Here is a 12,745-nt window from a genome sequence, read left to right as displayed (position 1 = left end):
TAAGTGAAGGATGAATTAATGTTGTCTGCCTAACTACTTTTAGTGTTCACCTTGCAGTTAAAGCTAATTTCAGTCACTTATTGGCAGTCGCAGTGGCACCAACAAGTGAGTGGGTCATGGAGACTAAACCATGCATTCATCCTGAAGTGGTCCCTTAAGGAAAAGGTGGGAGAGTGTTGGGGAAGCTTGAATGAAAGTTGCTCCCGTTCTATGGGAATGTAAAAAGCTTTAGGAATCAGAACTGTTGACACCTTGTGGGGCGTAAAAATCCCACGTTTAACTGAAGTGTCACAAGTATACACCGAAGCTTAACATTAAGTTGAAATTACTACGTAATAACCTGGAACATAAACTTGCATTGCTTTCTCACATTATCTCTTTATGATACAGTCTTTTCATCTAGTCTCTTGACAGTGACTCATTGGCAAAACATTTAGTCATTCAAATAAACAGAAAAACTGAATACTAGTTTCTTTGTTCAAGAGGAAACTCACCAAAAAAGATAAAAAAATTAAAAAAAAAAAAAGAGAAAGAAAAAGGACATAAACCTTGCTGTCCCTCTGTGTTTGGATTTCAGCTTTCCAGTATTTTCAAGTATGCAAAACAGTTTCTCATCCCATGCCACCTTATAAAACATTGATAACCAGGGTATCTCACCCATGCAGCCTGTGAGGCAATGTGTCATATTTGGTCTTATAAAACCCAGAAGAATTATTTATCTTGTAGTAATAGCTCAAAAAGAAATGAACCCCATCCCATTAAAGAGACTGCATATTCCTTCAGAGGAGAAGAATGACAGGTATAGAAGGTCTTCTGCTCTTGACAGTAAAAATGTAGAGATATTTTTATATATTCTTATTGAGTTGAAAGTCACAACAACACAATCTAACACTTTTCTTGTCTGGCAGAACACATTGCATATCATTTTTTTGTTGCACGTTGTTGGTTTGTTTGTTTCAGGATCAGTGTCAAGAAATGCAAAGGGAAGACCAGGGAAAGGAGAACATTAGGTAACTGCCAGGTGAATAAGGCTACTTGTGTTGGTAACTTATCTCCACCATAGCGTGGGATGTGTCTCATCCACTGGAAAGCTGAGAAGTGCATCATAATTATAGAGGTAAGATTTGTAAAAACATTAAGTAATATGCAAATTCCACCCATCCTTGGCAGGTCACCGATGCTGTCGTCACAGTTACAGCTTAGTGAGCAACTTTTCCGTCACTGTCCTCTCTAGTAACGTCACAGACCCCAATCCACATGGACTATTTTGCTGCCATGTCACATTTGTTTAATTGGTTTTCCACTGTCACACCACAGCTGGTTTTGATATTGCCCAATCAACATTTTTCTCACTCAGCAAACATGTTTTGCATTATGTTTTCTCCAGATCAACAGGCACTCATTTTTCTATCAGATGAAATTTTCAGCCCTTAGTCCCAAGTGCTGTAGGCTCCCTTCTCTCAGTTCTTCTCGCTTTCTGGCTGCATAATATTTTTCCAATCAGATATTGCTTCCGGCCTTTATTCAGAAGCTACCGCTTGCAAATCACTGTGAGATATGTGAAATGAAGGTTTAGGTTATTAGCAGCTTTGCTTAAGGCATCTCTTCCCTTCCCCATACACAAATTTAGGTGTTAATATTAATCATGATCATTTGTTTGTGGTCAAGGAGACACTGACCTCCACTGGGATTTACAGTCCTTGTCTGAAACAGCTTGTTTTGTTTGGCACAGTTTGCTGGTTTTCTATCCGTGCCGCTATTGTATGGCTCTGTCAGCATGTACCAACTGCGTGTCAGCGTGGCAAGAAGCAAGGGGCAGGCAGGGGGCTCGCGTGCCCCCTCCCAGCCCTCAGCTCTCTAGCTGCCTATGGCGGCACTTGCAGAAGCACAGCTCCTGGGACAGTTTATGGACCTGGGAAGGAGCGGGGCCACCACCCCAGCATGGCCATGCTGGCGTCCTTTGGAGACGATCAAACATGTTCGGGCAGATGGTATCGCACGGCTTTGACTGTAGCTGAGGAGCCTGGCAATTATTTAGTTATGGAAAAATATTGCACAAGAGTAACACAGAGGAATTGTACGACACAGAAATGCTATTATTCAAAGATAGGTATCTGCAATTTTTTTGTTCGGTTTGAGGCCATTTTCACAGATAAACAAAGCAGCTGGTCTGCACCTGGTTCGTACCTAAAAAGACCTTTGCTTGTGAATAAGCCCATGACTAAAAATAACATTGCGGGTCTAATCTATTTACCCTCAACTTCACTATGGGTGCCCTGGAATAAAGGGATGAAGCAATTTTGTCAAGTTTTAATGCAGAATCATTTTATATTTACATTATTAAAAGCAGAGCTTAAGGCCAAGAATGTATACAGCCAGACATTGTTTGGAGGTTTGAAAACACAATTTCATGTTTATTTTTCTGTCTGGAAGGTGGTTGATAATCCTGACAATCACCACATAATCTGGATGTTGGGTTTTTCACGGTAGCTGTTCTTATGGCCAATCTGGATCTTCAATAACTAGGTTCAAGTTACAATTAAGAAAAACCAGGAGACACCTAACAGCGAAAAGAAGGTTCCATGAAAATAAAACCATTAGGGTTAGATACTTCCTCCTAGATTTGTTTTTGTAGTGTCTGATTTTTGTGATTGGATGTCTTCTTTCTGAAAGACAGAAGCAACAAGTTTGCCTTTTACAGTCGCTAATCAGTAATATAGTCCTTCAACTATTCTCTTTGCTGTGAGCATGGTCAGAAATGAAATGCCTTTCTATTTGCAGTCCACCTGCTTTATGTAAAACACAGATTGCAATTTTGCTCTTTTCCTTTGCCGCTGCTGCACAATCCTCTAAACCACCTACTCCATCCTGGGTATGAGAAGGAAATCATGGCTACTGGCCACTGGGCTTAAGCAGAGTCCTTTAATAGGAAAACTACATTTTACTTAGGAGAATAACATCATGTGGCAGGGCTATGGCAACAATAACACCTCTGCTGCCAGAAAACACTTACCCTGGGTGGCTCAGATGGCCCCAAATATTTAAGAGCATTTTTCTTATACTGTAAATTCCCTGTGGTGCATTATTTTCTACTGAGAGCTAATAACTACCCTGTCCGTAAAGCAACTGGTCTTAAGTTTATTAGCTTGCAAGACAGAAAAATAACAGACACATATCACTGACATTTAACAAAGATATCTTTCATGGGTTTCTGTATTTTTTCATATGCACCACACGTTTCTCTTTAGTTAGAAAAACACATTTTGAACCACATTCTGAGTAACTTCTTAGGAAGCAAAGCACATTTTCCAAAAGGTCCTTAATGCTTCACCAAATACTGAGTCCCTTTTCAGAAAGTTCTGAAGGTTTTTGCAAAAGAAATAACATGTCAGTTTCCCCAGTGAAAGCTGTTTCACCCTTGCCGCAGCAGCCATGCTGTTTTCCTTGGCATCATGGGAGAACATCATCCTATTCCTGCACTGAAGTAGAAATGATCGCACAGATGATTTTCATGTGAAAGTGACCTCTTCTTCAGACAGTATAAATCCCCAGCCACACTTCTTTAGAAGGACAAAATTAGTCTGTTCCTTTGGAGTGGAGGTGTGGGTCACAAGAAGGTGGTGCATGTGATCACTGTGGAGCAAAGGTGTAGTGATGGTACATCCTGGTGGTTAAATAGAAGAACTTTCCACTAGCTGGATACGTCTTGTGGGTAGGTGATGCACACAGGAAGCGGTCCAGTCAAACATGAATATTTCTGTTCTGGAAGGAGTCCCCTTTCAGGTATTATTTTTAGCCAGAGTATAGTGAGACTGTAAGGACATAAAAGCCACCCTCACTGCCTGTATTTTTGATAGGTAAATCTGTACAAATGAACTGGTGCCCAGTGACACAGAGCACATTATTGCTGGTTAGCTCTTACAGCGACCGCATCCTCTCGGAATAACAGCAAGTCACAGGTGAATTTGCCGAGGTCACGGTAAACAGCAAGGTACTATGGAAAAACAGAGAAGAAAGGATGGCATAGTTGGTGAAATTATTTCTATTTTAAACTGGCCTCTATAATTTTTGGAATGTGAATTTTGGTGTGCAAAAAAGAATTTGAAAAATTGCTCCTGCCAAGTGACTCAAGTTTTGAATTGAACCATGTGGAACTTCAAAAGCTGAAGCTGAATCTTGTGAAAGTCCTCCTTGAGGGCCCAGGACTCTACTTTTGTGGCAAAAGTTTTGTTAGCTTAAATGGGAACAGGAACAAGCCTGTGGTTATTAATTTTTAAAGTTCATGAAGTCCAAATACCAGTTGCCCTGACTAGTAATAAGAGAAATTCAAAGGAGAACAATAGTTGTGCGTCCTGGAATGTCAATATTAACGGCCTGCACTGCAGTCCCAAACTTTCAATAACATAAAAAGCAGAGGGACTAATTTTCTGTGACCTAAACACACACAAGGTCTATCCAAAAGCCTGCCTGGGTGGTATGTTAGAGAACAGGGAACAGGGTTTAAAAAAAAATAATCAGAAATGATCCAAGCTTCATGCTAAAGAGAAGCTATTATGCTAGGGCTAAAGAGGGGGAACGCTGGTCTTTTATATTTGAACAGTTTCATATGACTTACAAGGAACGTGTACACATCTCTGTATTGGTGTACCTATTTAAAGGTGCACAAGGGTACAATGTTTTATTTTCACAGTGGATCTTCAGCTGACTAAATTGGTGTCTCTGCATGACCCGTAAGAAGAGTAGGCATTTGACAGCAGTCTCTCCCTCTTCCTCACCCTCCTCTCCAAAACTTTGACATGTCAAAATGTTAACTTTTTTTCTGGATGAGTGGCTGCTGCTAATTTGGACAAAAATTATTTGGCTACAGTACTTGTGGAAAAAAGCATAGAACATTGGGAAATGTTTGCAAAATGTGGATAGTACAACCCTGGGTTTTATTTGGACAGTTTCCCAGACACTGCAGAAATGGAAGCATAATGCTTATACATTTTGAATTTGAAATAAAATGGCCTTTTTAGAAGTATTTCAAAGTACCACATCTAGAATCTAGCATTCAGGGTGCTTAGAAAAATTTCCTTGTCCCTTTCAATCTGGCACTAGAAGCAAAGTTGGCAAACAGCAAAAAAGCTTCCTAAGATGTAGTGAATATTCATGTGAGATATGTAAACTAGGAGTTCCAGGCAGCCTTATAGGATATACATGCTGTTTACACATTCTTTAATTGCTGTCAGATAACATGGCAGACCCAGCGTCTCCCTTGTTTTGCATAATTTTATGACTACACAAAATTTAGATTTTAGAGTATCTTTGAATCACAGATTCTCTTAATCTGTTTTCTCTTAAAATCAGCAAGAACTGTGGTGTTGCAAACTGTTTTAATGAGTAAACACTGCTGCTATTTACAGTATTTTGTCTCTGAATATGACCCTTAGGTTTGTAGGGATTAGTGTCTTCTAGAACCCAGGGACTAACATTTATATATTTACAAATGTTGTATAAGGTTGAGCACTGAAAGCCTTTAACATTCTTTTTCTGTGGACAACAGTAACAGCGACAAAATGATGGTGCCTGCAAATCAGGGTGGAGATATGTTCTCAGGTCCACGTGTGGCTTGTCCCCGTCCACCTTGCAGCGGTTATTTCAGTCACTGAAGGGTGTCTTTCTCTAGCTGTGTAGACCCAGTGTCTCCCTTGTTTTGCGTTATTTTATGACTACATCAAATTCAGATTTTAGAGTATCTTTGAATCACAGATTCTGTTTTCTCTTAAAACGGGCAAGCTCCTGAGACTACTACAGATGCTGACAGGAAGATAAAAAGGATATTTGGGTGTATTATGCTTCTGCCCACCTTTTTTTCCCAGTTTCCTAAGTATTTCTCTTTTTGTGGTTTTTCATGCACTTTCAACAATAATGTTGACACTCTGTTGGTTTAGAATAGAATGTAACTGCTGCTATTTCCAGCCTACTTGAAAATTATGGTCCCGAGTTTCTTCTGCGCTATGTAGTCACTAAACAAACACAAAAAGGCTTGTGTTCTTTCACAGACTGGCCCTTTCAAGCAGCAGTGAAGCCATCAAACCTGTGACAGCCAGGAGGAGAAGGTAGTAAAAGTAGCTTTAAATTCGGGGATCTTCTTTCGAAAGCTGGGTTGTTTAGTATTCAGAGTTATCTCTCCTTCCATCTCCTTGTGCTTGGAGGAAACGTGGTTGACTGGAGACAATTTACGGATCACGGAGGTAAATCTGGGACTTGCAATCAGCCCCTTATCTGTCTGCACATACTACTCACGTGTGATTAACTTGTGCTATATTAATCATGGGTAAACAGTCCTGTATGTGTGGTTGACCAAATAGTTCTGCTTTGACTAGTACACATCCTAGGCCAATAAAATAATTTAATACTGCCACCAAATACAATGGTTTTTCGTAATAGTTAGAGAATGCAGTTTGTAACTTGAAACTCTTGTAAAAATACAGAGACATGCATTTGTTCAAGGGTTTTCACATACCATCTGAAAGAGAAGGAAAAAACTTATTTTCTGATGTTTCCCTATTTGTTTTTTAAAACTGTAGTATAGTCTTAAAGCTCAGTTTTAAAACTCTGAACTTAAAAAAAAAAAAAAAAATCAGAGTCCTTTGCTGTTTTATTTCATTTGCTTCATTTATCCCTTTTGAAAATTAAATTGCTTTCTGATAAAATGCAACTAATGCTACATTAGTCTATAAACACAAGGATTATGGGCTTGAGTTTCAAAATTCTGGAGTTTAAACTATTTGCTCAGATGAGTCCCTTTAGCAGAATATATTTTTAATTCTTTTCTTTGGAACGCTTACATACAACAAAATCTACCTCTTGAAGTTCAACAATCTACTTCTGTATCTTTTCCACAGTCTGAAAAACCTAAATGGAATTTAAGTGTCTGTAGTTGTTGCACGGTGGTGATGACTTACAGGTATTACTTGTTGCTACAATTAATGCAGGCGGTGCAAAAGACATTCAAAGGCAAATTGTTGCACGCATTTACCCTGCCCTCAGCCCCTGAAATGGACCAAAATTCATGCAGTGCTGAGTTAACCACATGTGCCATGGAAAAGGGCTTTACATTTGGGAAAGGCAAAAAGAAGACCTAAAAATTTCACGGCTTTTGCCTTTCTTCTACTTGTTGTTATTGAGCAATAAGAATTTATACATAACACACACCCCCCCACACACACCACACCCCCGCCTGCTTGCGAGGAATCTATTTTAAACTATTGGCAGGACAAGGAAAATGGTTTGTGCTACAGTAACATAACATTTACTTTACAGGGTCAGATAGCATGTTGTATTTTATGGCACTTAAAGGCACTTTAAGCATATATATTTATAGCCAACTGGTTATAAAGGTGCGCTCTGGGTTCTCCCAATTTTACCATTACAGTAAAATAATTAATTTTCTTCTCTAGTACTGGAAAACTTCAATATTGAGAGACTCCTGCCTTAACTATTAAAGTGCAGAGGCTTATCAATATCTCAGCTGCAGTAGAATGGTTAATAAAAATATATAGCATAGTTATAATGAACTCCTTTTTCCCCCACAGAACTGCACTATAAATGGCGTTACCACTGTACCTGGAATTGCAATTTACACATTATATAGGCCTGAAACGATTTGGGACATTTATTTCCCCTCCCTATAGTAGTCTGTAAATGCAGTGACACCATTAATGGAAGAGTCTATAAATGAGTACTAATTATGTGACCAGACTGAGTCAAATGGGATGAGTTCTCATTTTACTTTGATAACTTCAGTTCTTACCTGACAGCACAAAATAATTAATAATGACAGCAACAATTAATAATTGGGAAATACGCATTGTCAGTGGTACTTATGGCATTTTATAATTGTGATAGGAATTTACGGCATGATGAACTAATTAACTAGGGGAAATTGTTTTTAAATTTTTGTTACATTTTTACTTCACAGATTTCAGGAACAGTAAAAATAAGTACTTTATAGGAAAAATGCTGCTGACAATAGGGTTAATAACTTATGAATAAAATCTTTGGCCTCAAGTTAAATCGGAGTAATTTTGAATTTAATTATAAAGATACTGGAATATTAAAAATTGTTATTAAAATTGTATTTTTACAACTGAAAACTGGAATAAAGACTTAGTAACCTGTGCTTAAGCTGAAGAATCATCTATAAACATTGTTGAATACAGTTCAGTTTTACTGATGTAAAAGCCAAGTTGTTAATTTGAGAAAAAGGCAAAACGTTGCATATTTTTGGGTTTTATAGGCTTTTTAGGGTTTTTTATGTTTTGTATTTTGTCTGATGAAAAACTAAGTATGAAATATGATAAAACTTGTATTTTCCATACAATAACCTTTATTTAGAGGTCTTTCATAGGTTGTACCTAGATGAACTTATGGCTGAGCTTTTTACAAGTCAGTAAGACGCAATTTTTGAAAGGTTTAGTACAAAAGCAGACAAGAAGAGCAAAACAAACCTAGTAACCCCCTAGTAAACTCTTATGTTCCCTGTCTCCTGCTTCACCAGATCTGTCTGGTCTCATTTAGGTGGGCTTCATCCCAGGAAAACTGTCTGTCTCACCAGGGATTTTAAGACTAAGACTTTAATGAGCGCTAACATTCGAAGTGCATGCAGACCTCTCCAACACAAAATAACTGAGATAAGAGAAATAAATTTCAAAACCTGATAGTCATTTTTATGTCAGTAATAAAGTCGGTTATATTTAGGAACATTTTCATACAGATATTTACAGTGTAAAGCTATGATAAATTTTAATGAATTATTGGTAAAAACAGTTTATATCTTTTCTCATGGAAAAGGTTCTCATAGTAAATATATATAAATATGTATGCAAATACATTTCAGAGGAATCATAAACTAGATAAAGTCTGTATTGAAAAAATTACTCTTCTTCCTGTCTGATAGTAAAAGATCAAATCCCTTGGGACTTTGAACAAATTCATCTACCCTAACGACTTTGAGAGTGAAAGCTCTTGAAATAAGAGAACAACACTATAGACAACATTGAGCTCTTTAGTCCCTTTTCTGCTAGACCTTTCCTGATTTACTGTTGGCCTAAACTCATTAACTACTGGCTCTGTAATAGTCCCAGACCAAATTTTACAACTTCCATTTCAACTTCCGTCTTCAGCTCAGTCTTTGACCCGCTGTCCTTGTTAAATCCTTACATGAGAGCTAGCTTAATTTCAGGGGGGAATACAGGGGCTTTTGATCGGTAGGAGATGGTGTGAGTTTTGCATTTTTTAGGTTCCTTACATCATCCACAAGTTTTAACACAAAACCTTAGAAATAACAGATTCATGTGAAAATAACAGTAATACTCTTCTGTCAAGAATCTAATTCTACCTACCATTTAAATAACCTAATTTCTGACAGAGGAGTCCTCATTTAAAACAGAGTAGCAACAGATTCCTTTGCAATCAGTCTTTCTTCCACAAACCAATTTTTTTCACTTTCCTCCACCTACACTGCCACATTAGTATAAACTGGTGGGATGACGTTCTGTAAATTATATCTCAGAATGACATTTGCACATAAGGAAATGGAAACCAAGTGGGAAAATGATTATGGCATATTTACATGAAAATGGTCTGTAAAAATAACTGCAAGCAAAATCTTTGAATGTGGGTGACAGTGATTTACAGCCTATTTAATAATTTTTTTATTCTTTTTTTTTTTTTTTTGGGGGGGGGGGGGTAAAGGGATACATTGATGTTTCCACTTAACTCAAAATAGTTTATTTTTAAAGTTATGAGCAGGTTTGCCAAATAAGTCTAGCTTTAGGGCTAAAATGTACCAAGTGCTTTGTTATTTGTATTTAAAATTTCATTGATAGTGCTGAATACCATCATTGATAGTGCTGAATACCACCACTTTGATAATGAGTTTGGCTTGTAGAAGAAGATTTTAACTTCTGCTACAAAAACCATGCAACAAGATTACTTTGACCTGAATCATTCCTACGCATTGTTAGAAAATTAATATGAACAATATTTTATCATTAAGTTGACCACATAATACAACTTCAAGGTAAAAACTTATGTCTCAAAAATAACCTGTCAGATTGTGACCTGAAGTTCTGCTTTACCTGTGGAAACACTGTACGGAGAGGACAGAAGTAAAGGGGTAAGTAAAACACTCTTTTGTGTTATATGTTAACATATTTCAGTATGAGCATCCAATAGATAGATCTGAGGAATATAACTGAAAATTGCCAGAGAGAAAGAAGCAAGAACCATTTTTGAAACCTGCATCTCTGTTGCATAAAGATAATTCAGAGTGGTTTAGAGGAAAAAACTTCATACTTCTATGTAGTAATGTTGCATGCTGAATCCCAGCCTCCTGCTGCATGTGTACTGGCCGGACAGCTACATGCATTAAAAAAGCCTTCCCTCCCCATGGGAACAGTGAAGGTCTAATCACATTTTCATTACAAGATTGCAGGTTTTATGTCCTGTGAGTCCTAGTCCTAAGCATTTTGTGCAACTGGTACCGAGAGGACTATTTGACTAGGAGTTGTTATTGCTTTATGGATTAATTTTTTTCCCCAAAAAATTAAGAAAGCTAATTTGACATGCAAGTGTTTTTAATAAGATGGTAATTTGCAATGATAGTTATACAATACTGAATGATACCTAATTCTCTAATGTGTAAGATATAACAATCCCTGGGAAAAAATGAGAACACAAATAAAAAAATGTTGTTATCAACCTCACCTCAGCTATTCAGAAAGAACTTTCAAGCAGAGGTCAATTTATTAACTTACTAATTTTAAGGAGCTCTGTCACAGGCTGGTCATAATAATCCTTAGCAATAAAAATTCTGGCTGTCAACAATCTCGTCCAAGGTAGTAAATATACATGGAGCCAGATTTAGATGTACCTTTTGTTCCAGTTCTGTACAGTCCCTATACCTACCACATCTCTTCTACCTATCATACACTGGAATGCATTTACTTTGTGCCCTAGACTTGCGTGGTTGTTTTAAAAAATAGGGTGGTTCCCCAAGGAATTTACACTCTGAATGAAGCCACCATAGAACATGAAAATAACAAACAAATGGGAGGGTGGGAAATTAAGAACAGGAGGTAAAGTAAATAAAAATAAAGAGCCAGACCTCCAGCTGCTGGAAATTAATGTAGTTCTATTGAAGCATATGCAATTACACTAACCAAGCAATTCGTTCATTATTTTTATTTATTTTACCCTTTGTTGCTTCCCTTCATTGAAGCTTTGAATTAACTGAGCTGAATTAACGTCAGCTGAAGAGCAGTTCTGAAGTGCATCCTGTTCTGTAGCAAACTGATATTTGTAAGGAGAGGGAAGAGGCAGAGTGGGTAGCTTCTGAGAAGGACTTTGAGGCAAAATAGTCACTACCTAGACCATTGCTCTTGTGCTGGAGTGTATGTTCTCATTTTTGTTTTGGTTTCTTGTTTGTTTTTCTCCTTTTTGCCTTTTTTTCTCCCTCAACAACAGCAGGTAGGGTCATACCCACACCGCATAAAACCACAGAAACAGAGTATTCCTACCTTCCCTGTGTGTTTTCCAGCTTGGTCTCAACCCTGCCTGTGGTGAGCCCGAAAGCTTGAAAGCAGGAATCCACTGTGCACCACCGTGTTTGCAGGGTGGGTGATGAGTGGACTGTGTCTGAAATGTGCCATCAGATCACCAAGAGGGTAGGGCAGATGCACCCAAAGGGAATGCGTGCTGTGGGGTGGCAGCTGAGTAAATCATCATAACAGTGGGTAAATAACAATAGGAGTATGACCGCAAGGTTACAGTTTGTAATAAATGCAGTTTTTGACTGAGTTGGTTCAAATGGGTTTAAGATGATGGTGTGGTTTGTTTTTTTTTTTTATAATGCCTGTTTGAATTTTAACTTGGAAAGCAAAATCTATGCTTTTTATTAGCACTTCATGAATAAATTGTTTTGAAATTAATTTTCAGTACAAAAGACATTTCTTATCCAGATTTTATTTCCTATAGTTGTTATACAGTAAATCTTTCCCGAATCAAAGACTTGATCCATTGCTCATTCAGTGCTTAAAAGTGTGTGTGTGTGTGTATATATATATATATATATATGTATGTATAGGGTTGTACATCATTACTTGCAAATACATTAAAAGAACATTATTCTGTGAAATTCTCTGAAGCAAGGAGTGCTAACAGTAAGTGGATTTGCAGTCCTAATTCATCTGCCATTTGCATTAAGGTATAGTCTTTAATTACACGTTCACACATACTCTAAGCAATTTCCTACTATTCTTTGTTTTCACTCACTGCAAAGCCCTTTCACATCCTTAAAGCCTGAATTAAATGTGGAATTATACATTTGTTTTTTCTCTCATTTAAGATATTTATCAATGTTCCAGCTAAGTACCTGGAGAATATTAAAGTGTTTATCTCCTTTTGACATACAGGGCTATGATTTCCATTTTACAGAGAGAGAACCTTAAGAGAGGGAGAGAGCTTTTAAAATTGTATCAGGGCACATTTAACCTAGTCAAAAAAGGAAGCTTAGAGGGGCAGGGTATCCTAAATTCAGAACTGAGCTTCATTCCCGGGGTGCAACATCTTCTTTTTGGAGGTGCCTGTTTTTTAATGGAGAAAAGTGTGAACAGAATGCCATTATGTGCAAATATAACAATCTCAGTATGCATTACTGTTAGAGATTTTAAGAGGTTTTACATAAATGTTAACCAAC

General features: G+C 37.5%; 1 long non-coding RNA gene across 1 annotated transcript; it reads left to right on the top strand.

Annotated features, from left to right (window-relative positions):
- The first annotated feature begins 966 nt into the window (after window positions 1-966).
- Window positions 967-12,265, top strand: LOC114016598 (uncharacterized). Its single transcript, XR_003561129.2, has 3 exons — window positions 967-1,117; window positions 10,103-10,165; window positions 11,515-12,265. It is a non-coding gene; the product is annotated as an uncharacterized LOC114016598 (long non-coding RNA).
- Window positions 12,266-12,745: the final 480 nt, after the last annotated feature.

The sequence above is a fragment of the Falco cherrug genome, chromosome 1, assembly GCF_023634085.1.
Source record: "Falco cherrug isolate bFalChe1 chromosome 1, bFalChe1.pri, whole genome shotgun sequence".
In the NCBI taxonomy this organism is placed as follows: Eukaryota; Metazoa; Chordata; class Aves; order Falconiformes; family Falconidae; genus Falco; species Falco cherrug.
The sequence above is the reverse complement of the archived record's forward strand: the minus strand, read 5'-3'. Positions and strand labels throughout refer to the sequence as shown.